Source organism: Pleurodeles waltl, chromosome 12 (assembly GCF_031143425.1).
Source record: "Pleurodeles waltl isolate 20211129_DDA chromosome 12, aPleWal1.hap1.20221129, whole genome shotgun sequence".
Classification (NCBI taxonomy): domain Eukaryota; kingdom Metazoa; phylum Chordata; class Amphibia; order Caudata; family Salamandridae; genus Pleurodeles; species Pleurodeles waltl.
In genome coordinates this window covers 60340242-60361570 of record NC_090451.1, presented here as the reverse complement: position 1 = coordinate 60361570, position 21329 = coordinate 60340242, and the positions used below count along the sequence as shown (strand labels likewise).

The 21329-nt window shown below is 49.2% G+C and overlaps 1 protein-coding gene across 1 annotated transcript in view; it reads right to left on the bottom strand.

Moving 5' to 3' along the window:
* PTPRS (protein tyrosine phosphatase receptor type S) overlaps window positions 1–16761 on the bottom strand; it is a 542831-nt gene extending 526070 nt beyond the window's left edge. The window contains exon 1 of the mRNA XM_069215972.1: window positions 16547–16761. The gene's annotated coding sequence lies outside the window, so the exon portion shown is untranslated. The remainder of the gene's footprint in view (window positions 1–16546) is intronic.
* Between the last annotated feature and the right edge of the window lie 4568 nt (window positions 16762–21329).

Sequence of the window (21329 nt, the reverse complement as noted above, 5' to 3'; positions counted from 1 at the left end):
TATTTAAATCAATGTGGGTGTTCTACAATGCCGACATTATGTATTACATATATACATGGCTTCTCTTTTGAGCATTTTCAAATTTGAAACAAGGGCATCATCGATTTCAATGAAGTGAGACATCTGCGCAATAGTCTGTCCTTAGTTTTTATGAAAATACTGGTGAAGAGAATGAGGGAAGTGTCGAACCTCAGGTCATGTGACAAAGACCAGGAATTGGTCGAAACACGTTATCGTTTGTGTTCTCCGTAATAAAGAAATTCACAGCACAGCTGATCTGGTGTGGCTTGTCCTTTCAATGATACACTTGGTGACGAGTACGTTTGGAATTGAAGAGACTGTGGCGGTCGCATCAGAGCACCATCTGTTTACTGTCATTGGCGGTCAAATATATAAATAGGTGTGTGTATATATATACAGGGAGTGCAGAATTATTAGGCAAATGAGTATTTTGACCACATCATCCTCTTTATGCATGTTGTCTTACTCCAAGCTGTATAGGCTCGAAAGCCTACTACCAATTAAGCATATTAGGTGATGTGCATCTCTGTAATGAGAAGGGGTGTGGTCTAATGACATCAACACCCTATATCAGGTGTGCATAATTATTAGGCAACTTCCTTTCCTTTGGCAAAATGGGTCAAAAGAAGGACTTGACAGGCTCCGAAAAGTCAAAAATAGTGAGATATCTTGCAGAGGGATGCAGCACTCTTAAAATTGCAAAGCTTCTGAAGCGTGATCATCGAACAATCAAGCGTTTCATTCAAAATAGTCAACAGGGTCGCAAGAAGCGTGTGGAAAAACCAAGGCGCAAAATAACTGCCCATGAACTGAGAAAAGTCAAGCGTGCAGCTGCCACGATGCCACTTGCCACCAGTTTGGCCATATTTCAGAGCTGCAACATCACTGGAGTGCCCAAAAGCACAAGGTGTGCAATACTCAGAGACATGGCCAAGGTAAGAAAGGCTGAAAGACGACCACCACTGAACAAGACACACAAGCTGAAACGTCAAGACTGGGCCAAGAAATATCTCAAGACTGATTTTTCTAAGGTTTTATGGACTGATGAAATGAGAGTGAGTCTTGATGGGCCAGATGGATGGGCCCGTGGCTGGATTGGTAAAGGGCAGAGAGCTCCAGTCCGACTCAGACGCCAGCAAGGTGGAGGTGGAGTACTGGTTTGGGCTGGTATCATCAAAGATGAGCTTGTGGGGCCTTTTCGGGTTGAGGATGGAGTCAAGCTCAACTCCCAGTCCTACTGCCAGTTCCTGGAAGACACCTTCTTCAAGCAGTGGTACAGGAAGAAGTCTGCATCCTTCAAGAAAAACATGATTTTCATGCAGGACAATGCTCCATCACACGCGTCCAAGTACTCCACAGCGTGGCTGGCAAGAAAGGGTATAAAAGAAGGAAATCTAATGACATGGCCTCCTTGTTCACCTGATCTGAACCCCATTGAGAACCTGTGGTCCATCATCAAATGTGAGATTTACAAGGAGGGAAAACAGTACACCTCTCTGAACAGTGTCTGGGAGGCTGTGGTTGCTGCTGCACGCAATGTTGATGGTGAACAGATCAAAACACTGACAGAATCCATGGATGGCAGGCTTTTGAGTGTCCTTGCAAAGAAAGGTGGCTATATTGGTCACTGATTTGTTTTTGTTTTGTTTTTGAATGTCAGAAATGTATATTTGTGAATGTTGAGATGTTATATTGGTTTCACTGGTTATAATAAATAATTGAAATGGGTATATATATTTTTTTTGTTAAGTTGCCTAATAATTATGCACAGTAATAGTCACCTGCACACACAGATATCCCCCTAACATAGCTAAAACTAAAAACAAACTAAAAACTACTTCCAAAAATATTCAGCTTTGATATTAATGAGTTTTTTGGGTTCATTGAGAACATGGTTGTTGTTCAATAATAAAATTAATCCTCAAAAATACAACTTGCCTAATAATTCTGCACTCCCTGTATATATATATATATATATATATATATATATATATATATTATTTGCAAGCGCAGAGGGTTACACACTATGATGCATTCAATCTATAGGGACAAAAGTGACATTCACTCAAAGAGACTGAGATTATGTAGTCTCTTGTTGATTCTTGAACTCTGAGAGGAAAGAGTTACTTGCAATGACAGGTTTGCAAGTTGCAGAATTTGCTGCTTTCAGACAGGGTGGGGTTGTTTACACCAAGAAATGGATCACTCTGTTCAATGCCTCCTAGAGAAATTACATTATTTGGTACCACAGGATGAGGCTACAGGTTGAAAAACCTGCAAGCCGGCAAAGGGAGTGGGCGTTTATACAGTTGTTACAGATAGGGGCGTAACACCTGCCATTGAAAGAGGGTTTGCTCAGGCATCACAGTCTGTGCACCAGACGTACAAAGAGGGGTAGTGTTTTTCACGTCATATTTACACAGAGGTAACAGTCTAGAGACTATGGGGGTCATTATGACCCCGGCGGTGAGTGGAAATGTGGCGGTATTACCGCCAACAGGCTGGCGGTACATACCGCCACATTATGAGAATGGGGGTTGGCAGCAGCCAACCCGCCACTTCTCTACTCATACCGCCATAGTGGTATCAGCCGCCGGGCCGGAGATATCTCCAGGCCGGCGGCTGGCATAATACCGCCGGCAGCATTATGAGGCTGCCAACCACCATGGTTTTCGTGGTGGTAGGCCCTACTGGTGACAGGGAATTCCTTCCCCGTCACCGGTAGGCGGCTTCCCCACCCCACACAACACATACCTGACACCCCCCACACCCCTTCCATCCAAACTCTCCCCCACCCACTCGGATCCTCACTCTCCCCCACCCCCATACACGCACACACCCGCAGACACGCACCACGCATGCACCCAATGACTCACATTGGCATACACAAATTCATACATGCATACTTCCAGACATGCTCGCACACATTCTTACACACAATCACATTGACATGCAGACACGCACTCACTTCACCATTGTTATACGTATTCACTCACATGCATACAACCATGCAAACAACACAACACACACAGACGCATTCACACTTACACATTCATGCACACAATCAGACACACACACACACACTCAACACTCCCATCCACCTCCCCAGTAGGAAGCCCGACTTACCTTTGTTAAGGAGGTCTTCTGTCAGGGAAGGGGTGCTACTACCGCAAGCACCTCCCCGCAAGCAGAACACCGCCAGGCCGTATCACAGATCATGATACGGCTGGTGGCATTCTACAGGCGTGGCGGTGCTCGTGGTAGCAGCGCCAGCTTACCACCGTCTGCCAGTATGATTACTGCCAGAATTCCGCCCTTCTTGTGGCGGAAGTCCGGCAGTGATCATAATATGGCGGACGAATGGTAGCCACAGTGGCAGTATGTTGGCGGCCGTCACCGCGGAGGTAGGCGTTTTTTACCGCTATTGTTATAATGAGGGCATATGTCTATAGACAGGGATAGAATCTACCCAGGGCTTACAAAAACAGCAGAATATGTCTGTAGATAGACATGGAGTGTGCACACAGATGTTACAAACTAAAGAATATGTCCAGAAGGTGTACAGCTAGAGAAGGGTTTCGTACAAAGGTCACCCCAGTTAGAAAAAGGTTACAGGCTGTAGTGTCTACAGGTGGAGAGGAGCTCTAACAGGTGTACAGAAGCTGTACAGCTAGAGGAGTGTTCTTTACCAGGTTACCCCAGTTAGGTGAAGGTTACAGGCTCTAGTGCATGTCTACAGGTGGAGGAGCTCTTACAGGTGCACAGACGATAAACAGCTAGAGAGGTATTCTTTACCAGGTTACCCTAGTTAGGTGAAGGTTACGGGCTGTAGTGCATGTCTACAGGAGGAGAGGAGCTCTTACAGGTGCACAGAAGATAAACAGCTAGAGAGGTGTTCTTTACCAGGTTACCCTAGTTAGGTGAAGGTTACGGGCTGTAGTGCATGTCTACAGGTGGAGGAGCTCATACAGGTGTCTGAAAGGCATTTAACTGGAGAAGGGCTCTTTACACAGGTTACCCGGTTACATGAAGGGTACAGACTGTAGTGCATGTCTACAGCTGGAGAAAAGGTCCTACTCGAGTTACAGGCGTGCTGGAGGTGTACAGCGTGAGAAGTGCTCTTTACACAGGTTACCCCGGTTAGAAGAAGGTTACAGGCTGTAGTGCATGTCTGCAGGTAAAGAGGAGCTCTTACAGGTGCACAGAAGATAAACAGCTAGAGAGGTGTTCTTTACCAGGTTACCCTAGTTGGGTGAAGGTTACAGGCTGTAGTGCATGTCTACAGGAGGAGGAGCTCTTACAGGTGTCTGAAAGGCATTTAACCGGAGAAGGGCTCTTTATAGAGGTTACATGAAGGGTACAGGCTGTAGTGAATGTCTACAGGCGGAGAGGGGGCCCTACTCGAGTTACAGGCGTCCTGGAGGTGTACAGCGAGAGAAAGGCTTTGTACACAGGCTACCCCGGGTTTGATGAAGGTCACAGGCTGTAGTGCACGTCTACAGGCGGAGAGGGGGTCCTACTCGAGTTACAGGTGTGCAGAAGGTGTACAGCCAGAGAAAGGCTTTGTACACAGGCTACCCCGGTTTGATGAAGGGTACAGGCTGTAGTGCACGTCTACAGGCGGAGAGGGGGTCCTACTCGAGTTACAGGCGTCCTGGAGGTGTACAGCGAGAGAAGGGCTCTTTACACAGGCTACCCCGGTTTGATGAAGGTCACAGGCTGTAGTGCACGTCTACAGGCGGAGAGGGGGTCCTACTCGAGTTACAGGTGTGCAGAAGGTGTACAGCGTGAGAAAGGTTTTGTACACAGGTTACCCGGGTTTGATGAAGGGTCCAGGCTGTAGTGCACGTCTACAGGCGGAGAGGGGGCCCTACTCGAGTTACAGGCGTCTTGGAGGTGTACAGCGAGAGAATGGCTCTGTACACAGGCTACCCCGGTTTGATGAAGGGTACAGGCTGTAGTGCACGTCTACAGGCGGAGAGGGGGCCCTACTCGAGTTACAGGCGTCCTGGAGGTGTACAGCGAGAGAAAGGCTTTGTACACAGGCTACCCCGGTTTGATGAAGGTCACAGGCTGTAGTGCACGTCTACAGGCGGAGAGGGGGTCCTACTCGAGTTACAGGTGTGCAGAAGGTGTACAGCGTGAGAAAGGTTTTGTACACAGGTTACCCGGGTTTGATGAAGGGTACAGGCCGCTAACAGTAGAGGTCACAGGCTGCAGCGGGTGTCTGTAAAGACGGGGGTGCCCTTGCACGAGCTACACGCTTCACAACGCCTGGGTTTGAAGGACAGGCTCCACATATCATTTCTCAGTTTTTGGGGGTACACTTTGGTTCCTCGGATTAGGGCAGGGGCGCTGAGTTAAGGGTGGCAAGAGATAAACCTGTAGACGGTGATGCAGGATTGGACCCGTGGGTGCCCATGTCGGCGGAGCTCGTGTGGTCGCGGGTCCCCCTGGCACAGGGAGGCTGCGCTGGCTGCCTGGGTGCGAGGTACCCCCGCGCCTTCCTCTGACGACCTCAGCGTCAATAATGAGCTTCAAATCATCCAGTTCAGAAGAGGCTCAGTTACAGCGCCACCTGCTGGCCGAGTCTGGGCTAGCCGAGAGGATGAAAGCAAACAGAAAACTGAGGGAGAGAGTGAGCGGAACAAAGCATGACGAGAGAGAGGGGCCGAGGAGGAGGGCTGGCGCCAAAGAAGGGGAGGGGGGACAGAGGCCACGAAATGTAGAGAAGGAGTGAGGAAGGGAAGGGAGAAAGGAGCGCAAAAAAGGAGAGACAATAAAGGAAAGAGGTAGAGATGGGAAAGTGAGGGGGCGTGAGAAGGGAGGCAAGAGATTGAGAGAGAGGAAACGGAAGCCTGTGGGGATGGAGGAGGACAGAGGCACAGTGACTGAAGAAGAAGGGAATAAAAGATGAAAGGAGGGGAGAGTGGGAGATTCCAGGCCGAGTGAAAGGGGGAGGGATGTGAAGAGGAGTGAGCAGGGAGAGGATGCGTGTATACATCACACGGTAAATCAAACTTCACGAATAAACTGCGCACAAGTGCTCTGCTCGGGAGCACACCTGAGGCCACATTGCAGACATCTGCACCGGCGCAGGGGCAGTTTCACCTACATGTGTGCTGATCAGTGCAGACTGAAATGAGCGCCAATATTTGCATCTAAGGTCCTCTGGAAACAGGCACAGGTTGGTGTCACATCAGTGCAAACTCTCCGAGCCCCGATGGAAGTGTCCGTGGTCCGGTGCAAGGTCAGAGGCGAAGGGTGAGCCGTGCAGTGAGGCGCACTCGAATGAAGAGTATATGGGATAAACAGCGCGAGGGCCTGAAAAAGGCGTCAAGGCACAAAATGGCGCCGTGAGGCCGGATAAATGATAGTTTTGGAAGGCGCAAGTGAACGAGAAGGGACCAGACAGGCACGTTCACGGTTGCAATGCAGAAATGTGCAAAGTTCATGCAGAATTTTGGATTCCTGGTTCTTTTTTTGTCCTTCCTGGTTACGAAGTTGGCTCAGTCTTGCCTACTTGTGTTCGGCTGTTTGCTGGAGATGATCCGCTTTCGGCCAGGTACGCTGGTGCCCAGATTCGTGCCTCTCCGTGTGCAGAGCGGCAGGGTGTGAACATGTGTAGGGATAGCCAGCACTTCATGATGGCAATGCGTAGCCTTGTGTTTTTCATTCCGTGGATGGGTGGGCTGTAGGGGCATGCAAGGTACCACTCAGAGGGGGCAGCGAGGAGACCGTGGCACCAAAAATGTATTTTGGAACATTAGAGGGCTATTACCAATAAGGGTTTGAGTTATGGGGCAGCTAAAACACTTCAATGAAAAAAATAATAGAGATTGGACCAAAGTCAGTTTTTTGGGCATTGATACCATACCAAGAAATATTACCTGGTGGGGGCGACAGGGTGGCTGCTGGATGTTCAGTCCGAAGTCTTGCTTCGGGAGGTAAGGTCTCATCTCTATTGCACTTGTCTGGATTTCGTGGCAGGGTGTGTCTTGGAGGAGAGGTCTGCGTTAACAAGGAATCCATGGCGTGTTACCGTTCTTGGTGTTTGACGCTGCATTACTGCCACCAGATAACTAGAGACACAGGGGACATCTGTCAGTGGATTCACACCCATCGAGGGCTCAACTCGAAGACAGGACAGAGATCTGTGGATTGACACTCAGGACAGGTTCGGATACTGCTCACTTGATTCATAACCAGCATATGCTCCACAAGAAGGGACACATTAGGACTCCTTCATAGATTCGCATGGGCTTCACAAAAAGAAGAGGAATAGGAACTATCTGTTGATGGACTCACATCCATCAAGGGCTCCACCAGAAGAGAAATAGTGCAAAGAGGTCTGTACATTCACCCCATGCATGGACTCCACCAGAAGAAGAGACACTGGGAACATGTGTTGATGGAGTCACACCAGCATGCACACCCTAAGAAGAAATGCATGGGAGATTCCTCCATAGATTCCACGGACATGGGCTCCACCTCAAGATGAGACACAGGAACATCTGTTGATGGTTTCACATCCAGCGAGGGCACCACCAGAAGAGGTGTAGCAGACCCTAGTTTGTAGATTCATATCCTGCATGAGCTTCACCAGAAGAAGAGACACGGGGAACATCTGTTAAAGAATTTACAACACATGAACATGCGCCAAAACAAGGGATACATGGGAGACCCCTCAAAAGATTCACAGGGGTCTGGACTCCACCACAAGATGAGGCACAGGAAACATCTGCTGATAGATTCAAATCCAGCAATGCGCTCCACTAGAAAAGACACACGGTGAACCCCTCCATGGATTCACAACGGCATTGGCTCCACCAGAAGAGCAAACACCGAAGATGCCCGGCTGTACATTCCAGCCAACATTGGCACCATCAGAAAACACCCATCCCCAGCACGAGGTCCACTAGGGGAAGAGATCCAGGAAATATCTATAGATGGAGTCATACCCAGCAACAGCTCTGCCAGAAAAAGAGACAGGCACTTTACAGGCTTGCTTCCAGCATGAGCTCCACCAGAAGGAAAGACAGAGAAAACATGTATCGATGGATTCACTTGGAATGAGAACTCCACCAGAAGAGAAACAGAAGACACCCTTTTTTAGATTCACACCCAGCATGGACTCCACCAGAAGACTAAATATTGGGAACACATGTCAGTAGATTTACACCCTGCAAGGGCGCCACAGAGGACGAACCAGAGGTCGGTTGGTTCACGTCCAGAATGAACTCCGGTAGAACATCATACACAGCGACTCCTGTAAATTGACTCACACCCGACTTGGGCTCCACCAGAAGAGACGCAAGGGAGAGTTCTGTTGATTCATTCCCTCAAAGGCTCCACAGCAAGCAGAGAAACATGGTCCACATGATGTAACCCACCTACCCATTGCTTAGCATGAAACTTGGGCTCAACCCGGAGAGACACCATGAAGGTACCAGATAAGATGTCTATAGATTTTACTTTCTCCTGTTCCACCAAAACTGTCCACAGATTCACCCCAGGCACAGGCTCTACCAGAAGATCAGACACAGAGAAACCATGAATTATTTCTCAGCCTGCATTGACTCCACCAGAAGAGGAGCCACAGGGGACATCAGCCATTGGTTCACACCAGTGTGGACTCCATCAGCAGAAGTGATGGATGGGACCCTGGTCCATAGATTCATACCGAAGGTGGGCTCTGCCACAAGCTGATTGGACCAGAGGTCACAGCCCATGAATTCATAACTATTATGGGTGCTTTGAAAAGTTAGGAAACACAGTTAGGAGTCAAGTGTGAACTCCCCCAGAGGACGTAAAGTGTTCTTGGGCTCCTGACTGAAAGACAGAGGGTTTTTCTATTCATGGAGTCCCACTTGGTAGAGACTCCATAAACAGTGCATACCACTCCATATATTCACAACTGACTTGGGTTCCAGAGAGACACTCGCAGCGGCACCATCCATGAATCCAACTCCAACCGGGACTGCATCAGCGGAAGAGACAGCAGGCAGGGCCATCCTCTGTTGACTAACACTCAGCATGGACTCCGGAAGAAAAGACAAAGTGAACACCAACCCATTGGTCCACTCCTGCATATGGGCATGGCTTCCAGAGAGACACATTGAGGGGCACCATCCATAAATCCAATTCTAATATTGATTGCACCAGGAGAAAAGACAGAAGACAGGAACGTCCTTCTATTGATTCACTCTCTGCATGGAGTACAGAGGAAGAGATGCATGTGACACCTGTCCATAGGTTCACACTCAGCATGGGCGACAGAGGAAGACACCAGCAACTCCAGTCCATAGGTTCACACTCAGCATGGGCGACAGAGGAAGACACCAGCAACTCCAGTCCATAGGTTCACACTCAGCATGGGCGATAGAGGAAGATACCAGCAACTCCAGTCCATTGGTTCACACTCAGCATGGGCGATAGAGGAAGATACCGGCAACTCCAGTCCATTGGTTCACACTCAGCATGGGCGATAGAGGAAGATACCAGCAACTCCAGTCCATTGGTTCGCCCTCAGCATGGGCGATAGAGGAAGATACCAGCAACTCCAGTCCATTGGTTCACACTCAGCATGGGCGATAGAGGAAGATCCCAGCAACTCCAGTCCATTGGTTCGCCCTCAGCACGGGCTCAGGAGGAAGAGACACAGGTGATATCAGTCGATAGGTCCACACTCAGTATGGATGTCAGAGGGAGAGATGCAGGTGACACCACTCTATAGGTTCACCCTCACAATGGACATCAGAGGAAGGGATACAGGTGAGACAAGTCCATGGGCTCACACTCCGCATAGACTCCAGAGGAAGCTGTACCGGCAAGAACAGCCCATAGGTTCATACTCAGCATGGACTCCAGAGCAAGAGATGGAGGCAAAACCAGTCCATAGGTTCATACACAACATAGACATAGGAAGATGCGCCAGCAAGACAAGTCCATAGGTTCACGCTTGGCATGGATGCTGGAAAAAGAGACGCCGGCGACACCAGTCCATAGGCTCACAGTCAGCGCAGATGTCAGAGGAAGAAACTCACGTGATACCAGTCCTTGTGTACACACTCAGTTTGGATGTCAGAAGGAGAGATGCAGTCAAATCTAGTCCATAGATTCAAACTCCTCATGGACTCCAGAGCAAGAGACGCCGGAGACACCGGTCCATAGGTTCATACTGATCCTGGACCCAGAGGAAGACAGACAGGAGCACCTTCTATAAACCCAGCCCCGGCCTGGACTGCAGCAGACATAAGAGGTTTCTATTCAACAAAGCAAAATGAGGTTCCCTCTAGAGTGCCAAGACGCCAAGTGCAGTGTCTATAACAGCACTTTGCTTGCCAGCAGGTTGTCTCTTGCAGATCTCAAGCATGTAGCTCTAGCTGCTGCCATGGTAATCAATACATTACTTATCATCGCCCCTCTTACTAGTCAGAGCTGGAAGGGAACCACACCACTCCCCTCCAGACTGGCTCCTAACGTGGCCATGCGGAAAATAACGAGGAAGTCCCTGGCATTCCTCTGGATGGCTGGCATCGCCTCAGCTGTGGGTAGCTGTGGGCACTTTCATGTGCCCAAAGTTTACTGTGGCAAAGGTCTTACTCCAAACAGGATCTCAGAGGGCAAGAAAGGGAACCCCTCTACAGTTCCAAGTAAGGAACAGAACTGGGTAAGCAAATCTCCCAAAAACCCTTGGTAGATGGGAGATGTAGTCTACTGGCTAAGAACCAGATTTCAGACACAAAAATGATGTCAGTAACCGTCGCTAGCTGAAATGGCATTGCGTCATTCATTGTATATATAGAAGTCACAGAACCACTTAATTAATCCAATATAAATAACCAATACTCTGGTGTGCAGAAGGTATGAGGCCTAAGGTTACCGACTGACCCCATGTCACGAAGGACCCATTACTCCAGTCCTGTGCTTTTCTTTAATACACTATTGTAATCTGGATGAATAGTACCATGTGTTAATTGATAGGACTACGTGTACCAGAATGCAACAGGCAGCTAAACAGAAGAAGTCCGGGACTGGAGTTGAGCACGGTGACATCGAGTCATGTGTTAACTTTAACAGAGCAGCGTTCTGCAGCCAGCCAGCAGCCACAGATGAAGGGTCTGTTACCGCACTGTCGCTTGCTCGATTGTCCTTGAAATCCGGGGATGTCGCCCTCACAAGGCGTAGCAAACACTAACATTCTGGAGGGGACACGGACAGCCTTAGGGAGTGTCCAGCCAGGGATTGGTTTGTCTCGAAGACTCAAATCGATCTGAGCCATCACACGATATAAATCAGTCAATAAATGTAATGATGAAATATTATCATAAACAATTTAATACGACAAAAATATATTTTCAATATTTGTGTCTCAGTTGGGGTCATGTGCTTATATCACTGCACTGAGAGACATTTGTTGAAAGTGATGATATATTTTTTTTTTTTAATGAAACATTCAAGAATAACCCATGTACCAACCACATTGCCACAAACTACCCAAAAATACATGTTTGTCTTGTTCTCTTTTTACGTAGCCTATACTATTAAATGTGAAACAAGATTATTTTCCATTAACCGTATAATTGTTTTTGTAGAGGCCAGAGCCTGTATTGAATTACTTCTGTGTGCTCTCAAAGAGGATGGTTGATGGAAATGATACACAGAGAAGTACAGCGATGCGCTGTGGCTCGCACAGTTTGGTCGAGTGGGCAAGCCAGGGGTTGAGGCCAGCATTGCATACTGTACAGCGCCACGACTGCAAGGTTACGGCACTTTCTCTTGCACTTGATGCCAGGGTTCAGTTACTTAATTAGTGTTAGTATATGGAGTCCACTACACATATCACACCTCAGTTGCAACTGACAGCATACGCACTTACATTTGTCATAGTCATACAATTTAAATACAATTTAAAGGGACGCTCATCTGTTCAGAATGTTTCCACGGACACTGAAGATCAGATGAAACCATGCTGCAGGAGCAGACTCTCCGGGGCTTCGAGACCACTTTGGTTTTGCTAATTATTAATCGCAGTCAATGGGGTGTTCATCTTCTCTTAAAATCCTTCTTTTTTTCAAGTCAGCTAAGACAGCAGCAACATTAACATAAAACGGCGTTATCCAGCCTCCCTTGCTCTGATGGGGCACTTGGGTTTACAAAGAAGCTGTTTTTAGGAGGGGCTCAAAGCCACCCTGCCACAATTAGATAACAAAATACCGAGGTCGCGGACACCCCGCACACACACCGTTTGCTCCTCGGGTCACAGCGCTGCTAGGATTCAGAGAGACCGTCTGTCCCCGCTTTAAATCAGTTTCCACTTACAAATCTGGGAGGATATTGCCCTCTGCCCCCTCTCCCAACCATTCAAAAACTAGGGGGTGAAATATACCCCCCACCTCCACGGTTCCCACGCCAGTGGGTTCTTGGGATCCGTCATTCTGCCGCCCCTCTTCGGTATTTCCCATCAGGAAAGAGATTGATGTGTGCCTACTTCTAGGCGCTCACTCCCCAAGGAGTAAATACCGCCCCTCGCTGGGTGCTTTGCCTCTGTGTCTAGGGGTACACTTTCTCCTATCCAAATATGTGCCGTTCCTGCCGAGGTACACGCTCACATCGTCATGCTCTGCCCCGGGCTGTTTTCTGCCCCTTTCCACGGGTGACCCGCTCTTTGCGGGTGGTTTCCCTTCCTGGCCACGTATACACCCCTCCTCTCCAAATATTTACCCTTCCAGTCTAGAGAGACTCCTCTGAAGTTCTCTCTCTCAGTCCACGAACACAAGTGCCCTCCGCGGGTGTGTATGCACACACCTTGGAGGGGCTGCCTTCAGGGCCCGGTATTTCTTCATTCATTCATTCACCCTCTTCTCTCTTAGTGTCTTCTTCCCTTTCTGGATAATCAGCCTTGAGTGTTTTCCCCTCACTGTCCAGGGGCACGGCTGCCCTCTGCGGGTGTGTATGTAAACACCTTGGGGAGGTGCCTTCAGACTCTTGGCGTCTTTCTCCCCGGCTGTATAATCACCCTCCGTCTGATCTCCTCTCACTGTCCAGGGCCCCAGCTGCCCTCTCTGGATGGTTTCCTTCCTTGTGCAGGTACATATTCCCGCTCCCTAGGTTTTCCTCTCCCTGCCCAGGAAAATAATTGCCCTCCAAGGACCTTCCGCTCCGTTCCAAGGTGTGTAGATAGCCACCCTCCCTATCCACCTGTCCTGTCACACATCCCCATGGTATCTCCACCCCTCCCTCCAGCACACACCCCGGTAGGTACTCTCCTTCTCTCTGTCAGGAGGTTTCCCATTTTCTAGACTTGTTTCTCCCCCTTCCTTTGACACCTGTTTGTTTCTCCCTCGGTTCACTCCTGTCTGTCCCCCTTTTGCGCCCCACCGACCGATGCTCCTTTCTGCCTTTCTCCTTTCCTTCCTTTTTCACTGCCCTCGTGAGGGGGGAAGAGGGTCTCTCCCTCCTTCTCGCCCCCCTTCCTCGATCATCACTCGCTCCACGCACCTCTTTCTGCCCCCATCCCTTCCTTGTATCCAGGGGTCTCCCCTATCCACCCTTTCCTCTTCTTCATCACTTCTCTCTGCCCTCCCTCCAAACTCTAGCTGTCTGCTCTCTCCAACTTGCGTCCCTTTTCCCTCTCACTCACACCCATCGAACCTCCATCTCTGCCTCTCACCCCTCCATCTTTCCATCTCTTCTGCATTCCTTCTTTTCTGCCCCTTCACTCCTCTCATCCTCTAATTCCCTCCTTCCGTGCCTTCTTTCCTTTGTCACTTTCTCTCTCTCCTTCTCTTTAGTCCCTCTCCCCCTCATTCTGAACCTCCTTCCATCTCCTCTTCCTCCCTCACCCCGCCTGCTCTCTCTCCCCTGCCTCGTCCCCTGTCCTCCAGTCTCTCATCTCTGTTTCACCTCTTCCCCCCACTCCTTCTACCTTTCCACGTGTCCCTCCTCCTTTGGCCCCCACTCGCCAGCTTCCTTTCGGCTCTCTTATCCCACCCTCTCCTGGCCTCTTCCCTCTTCCTTCATCATGCCCCCCCAGCCATCTCTCCTCCTCATCCCCCCAGCCTCTTTTTCCTTGTACATGTTGTCTCGTTTCGCCCACCCCCTCTTTTCCTTCTCCCCGTCTCCTTCTGTGAGTCTTCCTCTCTTCCCTCCAGTTTTCACTTCTCCCACTCACCGCCCTTTCTCTCTGCCCTCTCCCCGCCCTCCTCTCCCCGCGACACCTTTCTCCTCCCCTGCCCCTCTTTTGTTTCTTGCCCTTTCCGCCTCAGCTGTTGACCTTTTTTCCTATTTCCTTTTTTCCTCCATCTTCTTCCTATTTCCTTTCCACGCTGCCCCCACCCGTCTCTCCCCGCTCTCTTTCTCCCGGCCCTCCGCAGCTTGTCGCCCAGGCTAGAGACATTCAGCACCACAAGAGCGGACAGCTCCCGCCGGGCGGACGGGGAGAGTGGATAGTGAGGGGCAAACAGAGGGGTGCTGGAGGGGGGGCGGTGCGGTGAAGGGGAAGAAGCGAGGAGTGGGAACACCGGGGGGGGGGGGGGGGGGGGCGAGAGCAACTGGTGGCGACAGAGGGGAGAATGGGGGAGCGCAGGGAAACGGGACTAACCGAAGAACAAACAAAGGGGCAGCATTTGGAGGGGGTGGAAGTGTGTGGGAGGGGAGGGCAGTGAGTATGATGTGATGTGGTTCATGTGCAGGAGTAAAGGCGAAAGCTGCTGTGTTCAGATTTACAGCTCACCGACACTCCACTGAGGTGTCTTCAGGGCGCAGAAGGACGAGGGTACGGACGGGGGAGATTTATGTCTGGGTCCCATAAACCGCATTACAACACCCCCTTCCCTTCAGGGAGGGCTCAGCACGCCCGCCGTTAGGAGTTTGACCCCCTAAACATCTGAACTTCTGTCGTCCGCCCCACAGCTCGCACACCCGCCCCTAACCTTGGCTCAGCCCTTGCACCCCATGCACTTATCATCCCCAGCATTCTCTCAACCCCTGACCTCCACACACATTCCACACCTCCTGCCCACCTTCCTCAGACAGTGAACCCATGCCCCCTCACACACTGTCTACACCATCACGCCCACACCACATGACCCCGTGCAGTCTGTAGTTCCGACCCCACACACAAACCTAACCCAAACTCTGCTCCCACATACATTTCCCCCCACTTTGTACACTACTCAGTCTCACACACAAGGTGCGTGTGGTGCCTCACACACACTCTGAAGCTTGCACCGAGACCTGACACACTGTGTCCTTTTCCCACACGTCCTGCTCCCTTCAGCGTCGGGTGCATCCTGCACCCAGTGTTGTTCACTCACACAGTTTGCACCGTACTCTCTTACTAAAGGCCCCCACACACATTCTGCATCCGTCTTGGTACATTACGTACCTGACGCAAATGCTTCACAGTCCACAGCCGTGCAATCTGTCCCCTGACCCCATTCATACCTTCTGCACCCTGACCTCAGCATATCGTCTATTCTCACGGTTCCTCTAGGCGCATCCTGAGACCCCCACACACACGCTGCACCCTCCTTTGCACAAGCAGTACGCACCCACCGAACCTCCACACACACGCCACCTCAGCACGCCTTGCCCCAAATCTTCACATCTGCTTCCATAACCACTGGCTCTTGCTTGACACCAGTGACCCCGCAAATGTTCTGCAGCCACGAACCCAACACCCGCACATCCCTGTACATTCCATACCCTAGACCAGCACCCACATTCTGAACCCAGCACCCTAGATCCTCGCACCTTGTGTATAAGGACTCTTGGACATTTCACACACCCGACCAAGCCTAAAACCAGTCTGCTCCCTCCCATCACTCACACATTTGCATCCCTGGCCGGCACAGAAGCCCTGCTATCTCTTCTACCCGACATTCAGCTCCCTTGAATCCCACATGGGTACACCACGTCTGCACCCCTCGCCCAAATCTATTTCGGTCACACCAATCCCCCCCTCCAGCACCCTGCATGAATGAGACACCCATACACCATCTGCACTTAGATGCCTATAACTGGATCCAGCAGTTCACACACTTTCTGTACCCCGACTGTGTCTGCACATAGGCTACCCCCTCTCCCTTTCCCAGGTACCCCCCCCATGATCCCATCGAGTTGAGATTTCACACCTGAAATCAGTGCTGATGTATACACACCGCCCCTCCCCTGCGTTCCCCACTGTTTGGATTTGCCCCCCTCGCCCTGGATTTGCCACCGCCCCACCCACTTCCTTCACATCCTGGGGACTGCTTTGCACAGTCCACCCACCGCCCGCCCGCAGGACACCGTTTTAGATGCACCACCGTGACTGTCCCCTCGCAACTGCACCCCTCTTTATCTCTTTGCTCCTTATCGCATCCCTTTGTACTGCGTCCTTTGCACTGCCCCTCCCCTCACCGGCCCCTATTTACCGCACCACCTTTTCCCCCCTCCACCTTTATCGCACATCCTTTACTCCCGCCCTCCCCTTTCTTCATTATTACATCCTTCTCACCATAACCCCCCAGTTTCCTACCTGCAGGCTCCTCACATCCTCGCGGGGGTCGGCGGCGCATGGGCTCCCCGGGGCAGGCTGGCCGCTGCCGCGCGCTCCGCTCGGGGCTGGCGGCTCGAGGACACTGCGGCTCGCGCTCAGCTCAGCTCGCGGGCGCTCGCGCTGCCTCCTCCAGCGGCAGCGCACGGGCTCGCGCCTCCCTCCCTCCCTCCCTGACAGGTGATGTCATTCCTCGAGCCTCCGCTCCTCTCAGTCAGCGCCAAGGGGAGCAGCGCCCCGCCCCCGTCTTTCGCGTCACCGCGCCAGTCACGTGGCCCAGAGGGTGGACGCTATATAAGAGGAGTCTGTCCCGCGCTTTCTATTCAGAGCAATCTCAGTTTCCGAGGCCGCGTGCCCGCTGGATTCTGTGATTTTTTCTGGGTGGAGGCTGGTTGGGAAATATGAAGACGACTTTTCAAACACTTGCGGGCTCTGTATTTTTGCTCTAATATTTTTCCCGATTATTTTCCTAATTTACGTCAACTGGGAAACTGGGTATTTCTTCAGGACTGTTGATGATTTTATTCCAGTCAATTCGTAGCATAGGTATACTCTTTACCCTGATGTCTTCAATGTCATTTTTAAGATTTTGCAATTCGCTGGGTTTTTGCTCTGGAAACCTCAGCAGAATCTTCCTGAATATTTGAATAGGTATGAGGACATCATTTTTTTCACTGGACAGTACAATAGATTGTTCTGGTACGTCATTGTAGGACACAGCATTGTGATTATGGCGCTGTGGCACTAAATTGAGTGATGGTTGTATCCTTGGACACAACTTATTGAAAAATTGTTGCACCCCTTTTTTATGGTGTTGATCCGTGTGAGGCTAAAAGATTTAAGACAACATCGCTTTTCTTTCTGGTATTAAAAGCACAGCGTATAACTCACATTTTGTGTAAATCATGGATGTTTAAATAGTTAGGCAGTGCTTAGTGGTTAGATGTTTAACTTTGCAACCTTGATTGGTTGAGATGAGCACCATGTGGGATTGAGAGCATCTGGTACCACAAAGGAAATAGGCTTGCCGCAGGACCTTCACATTTATACAGGACTAGAACAGGGTGGACAAAACAAAATAGGTGAATATACACTATGTCGTTGGATGTTACGTCCGCAAAGTCATTTAAAGCAACAATGAATGGGGAAGTGCACTTTTGGGACACCCTCAACAGTTTTTTCACCTGAACCATTGATGGAATTTCCCCATGAAAGAATACTCTTTTGCTGAACAAGCAAAGTAACGTTGACAAATTGGTGAAGATTGGCTTGAAGGGGGTCGAAATCTGGACCTCCAAAACAGGCTAGAACTTGGGACTTGTCAGCGCAAGATATTCTTTTTTTTAAATTAAAGTTTGTTCATAAAGTGGCCAGTTACTGTACAGGAATTCCCATGATAGTACATAATTGGTATTGAGCTTTGGTGCAAGTGATAAAGACGGTCTTGGTTGGTTTCCAGGAACGTTTTGGAAAGGTATCACCAGTGCCTTAAGTGGAAATAAGGAAATGCTGGGAAATAAGGAAGTGCTGGTTCTCACTAACTAGAGAATCTATTTACTGCTGAGAAGTGCTGGCACTCTCCCATTAAATGGATTGCAGCAGTGCCGGGAAGAGCAGGTACTATCCCATCCAAATTAAAGAAGTGCAGGTACTCAGTACCAGACACCACCTGCCCATTTAAAACACTGGGTGTCATAGTTATCTCTAACCCTCAAAAATGTACTCTTCTCAGAGGTTTTTAATCCTTTGTCTTCTATGGCTTCCTACTGAATTACTACTGGAAGGCGGGGACTTGTGCTTAGCAGGTTCTATTATCTGAATCTCAAAACAATAAGCAAGCATACATAAAGTAAACGACAAACTATGAAATATTTCAATCCAAAAACAAAAAATATACAAGAACCATTTTTTTTAAATGGGAAGGTTGTGCATTTCAAAATTTGCCTTTATTTCTAAAAGAAAAAGCAATGTGTTAGTCCATTATATATTTGTTTCCTACAGGTGTATTTTCTGTTTTTGTCAGCTCACACCAGGCCATCAACTGTACGTACTAGATTCTGTTTGCTGTCATGCCCTGCTTCTGCAAATCAAGTTAGGTATACCAACTTAATTTTCAGCCTCCAGTTTAAAATTTCCTCACATTTACAGCGTGGTTTAAAATTTTCAATTTTACTTTTATGTATGCATACTTTATAAATCTTCTAATTTTATTTAATTTTCTAAATAGTCATGCATCTCCTGAGATAGCATCAGGGACCCCAGTGTAAGAACCCCTGCCCGAGATCAAACTAAATAATTCGTTTGGCATCTCAGAAGATCTGCTGGAATGTGTTTCTTTCCTCAGCCTACCCTACTCTATCTGTTCATGTTGTCATTTGTTATTTAGGGCCATCTCTCTGTCAAGCTGCTTTTTGCTCTTGGTGTGCCACATTTCAATTTGGCTTACACCTCTTCACTACCTCCCTCTCTCTCGTTGCCTGTTCCTTACTTTTCTCCCTGTGTCATAGCCTATGTTGCAGTCCGTCTCCTGACCACTCCAGTCTTCTTTTTATAACTAAACAGGGGACACTGAACCCTGATTATTGTTGTACTTTATAATTCAGACGGCAGCCAGGGGGTGGAGGGAGGTGGCGTTTCCTTCCTTGCGCTAGGGCCTGTACAGACTGGCTACGCTACTTCATCTGCAGCAGTTTCTGTACGACCCCAAGCAACTTTATCCATCCTTCTTATCGTCAGAACACCCCTGCATATATTTTTTACCAGCTAGTAACTGCACTGTCTTACTGACTCATCCCAATTACTGAGATTCCAATTTAGAATCGAGTTCAGTCAAAGATGACTAGCACTTTCTGGGAAGCATTTACCACTTGACCCTCCATCCATTATGATAATTCGGCTTATATAGTGATTTCATACACCATGCTGCTTTCTTTGATATTTAATTCATCTTCCTTTTGTGCCATGCTTGCCTTTAACTTTTAGTTTGTGTTTGATAAGCCTGAATAGTTTTAGAGAGTCCCAGTACTTAAAAAGAATAACACTTAGAAAAGCAGAGAAACAATTAAACTTGTAAATAAAAAGAAAATGAAAACACCTCCAAAGAATTAAAAAAAGAGGAAAAATGAGTGGCAACCATATCCACGAGAACCTAACATATTTGATTTCGGCAGTTGCTATCTTTTTTATATGTTAGATACCATGATATAAAATGATAAGTTTGCAGAAATTCGAGTTAACTAGAGAATCTTAGCAAATGTAGTGATTTTTGCGGCCTGTTACCCGGATTCACAGAGCTTATGGTGATTTAGTGAGAGTGATACTTTGCCGAACTTTGGTGCCCAATGAGGTCACCTTAGAGCAAACACCAAACAATAACTGCAGTAGAAAAATGCAAGGCTCCAAACACAGCAGCATAACCTACCCCCAGGCAAGTGAGAAGAAACTGAAATAGGCATCGATTTAGGATAGATATGTGTGCAGATGGATAAAATTAGCCAAGTCTGGGCAAGCAACCTGCAAGGGAGAACACCTGGCTTTTGTGCCTAGAACAGCATTGCAGAGAATGGGTCAAAATACAAGCAACAAAACAATAACTGTGACTAAAGTCAATAGTAGCTCTTGAATTAAAATACAGTATTACCTCATCCATTAGAAAACAATATTACACAATTAAATACACAATAGAACGTGACCATGCACATGACTGATGCAGTTAGGAACACGCTACTCAGTAATATTCCATGTCTTAATTTGGGTGTGCTCTCAGCTTATGTAAGTGTTCTCAGCTCTTGGCATGCTAGGTGTTTTACTCACTGTCCACTGAGGCTGACCAGCATTTCAGGCGATCGCTGAGCCACGACCGATGAGAAGGCGGTAACATACCTGGTGGCTCCATCAGTGGAGGTGACAGAGGTGTGTAGATGGAGCTGTGGTTCAGAATGTGGAGATCCCATGGAGGCTCAACAAAAGTCTTCTTCCGGATGATGGAGCAGCGGCATAGGGGTAGAAACACATCAGCACCTCCTTGCACTCTGCAGATCCCCTCAGGATGATTTGAGAGTTCATGTCACATATCCTTTTAATCCCCTTTAGTTCCTCTGATAATTAGTGATGTCCAGTCATTGCAGAAGATATAGGCGGTCATTCCGCCGCCCGCCAGGCGGGAACCGCCAATCGGCCGCCATGCGGCCAAAAGACCGCTGCCGGCATTCCAACATTCCCGCTGGGCCGGCGGGCGCTAACTTGGCCCAGCGGGAATGAGGCCGCAACACAGAAGCCGGCTCCGAATGGAGCCGGCGGTGTTGCGGCCATGCGACGGGTGCAGTTGCACCCGTCGCGCTTTTCCGACAGTGAAAAGCTGCCCGGGGCCCTGTTAGGGGACCCCTGCACTGCCCATACCAGACACTCCTTACCGCCAGCCTCTTCCTGGCGGTGAAAACCGGCAGAAACAGGCTGGCAGTAAGGGGGTCAGAATCCCTGGCGGAATCGCCCAGCCGGGGCAAAAACGACGGGAAACCGCCGGCCCCGGTTTTCCGACCGCGGCTTTACCGCCGCGGTCAGAATGGGCTTTGAAGCACCGCCAGCCTATTGGCGGTGCTTCTGTCATTCTGCGCCCTGGCGGTTCAAGACCGCCAGGGTCAGAATGACCCCCATAGACTATCTCCAACAGTCTCCAGCTTGCTAATCCAGCTCTTATCCAGTTCATGTCATGTCAGTGTTTTGTCACTACTAAGACCGGATGTGGAGATCCCATTACCGAGTAGAA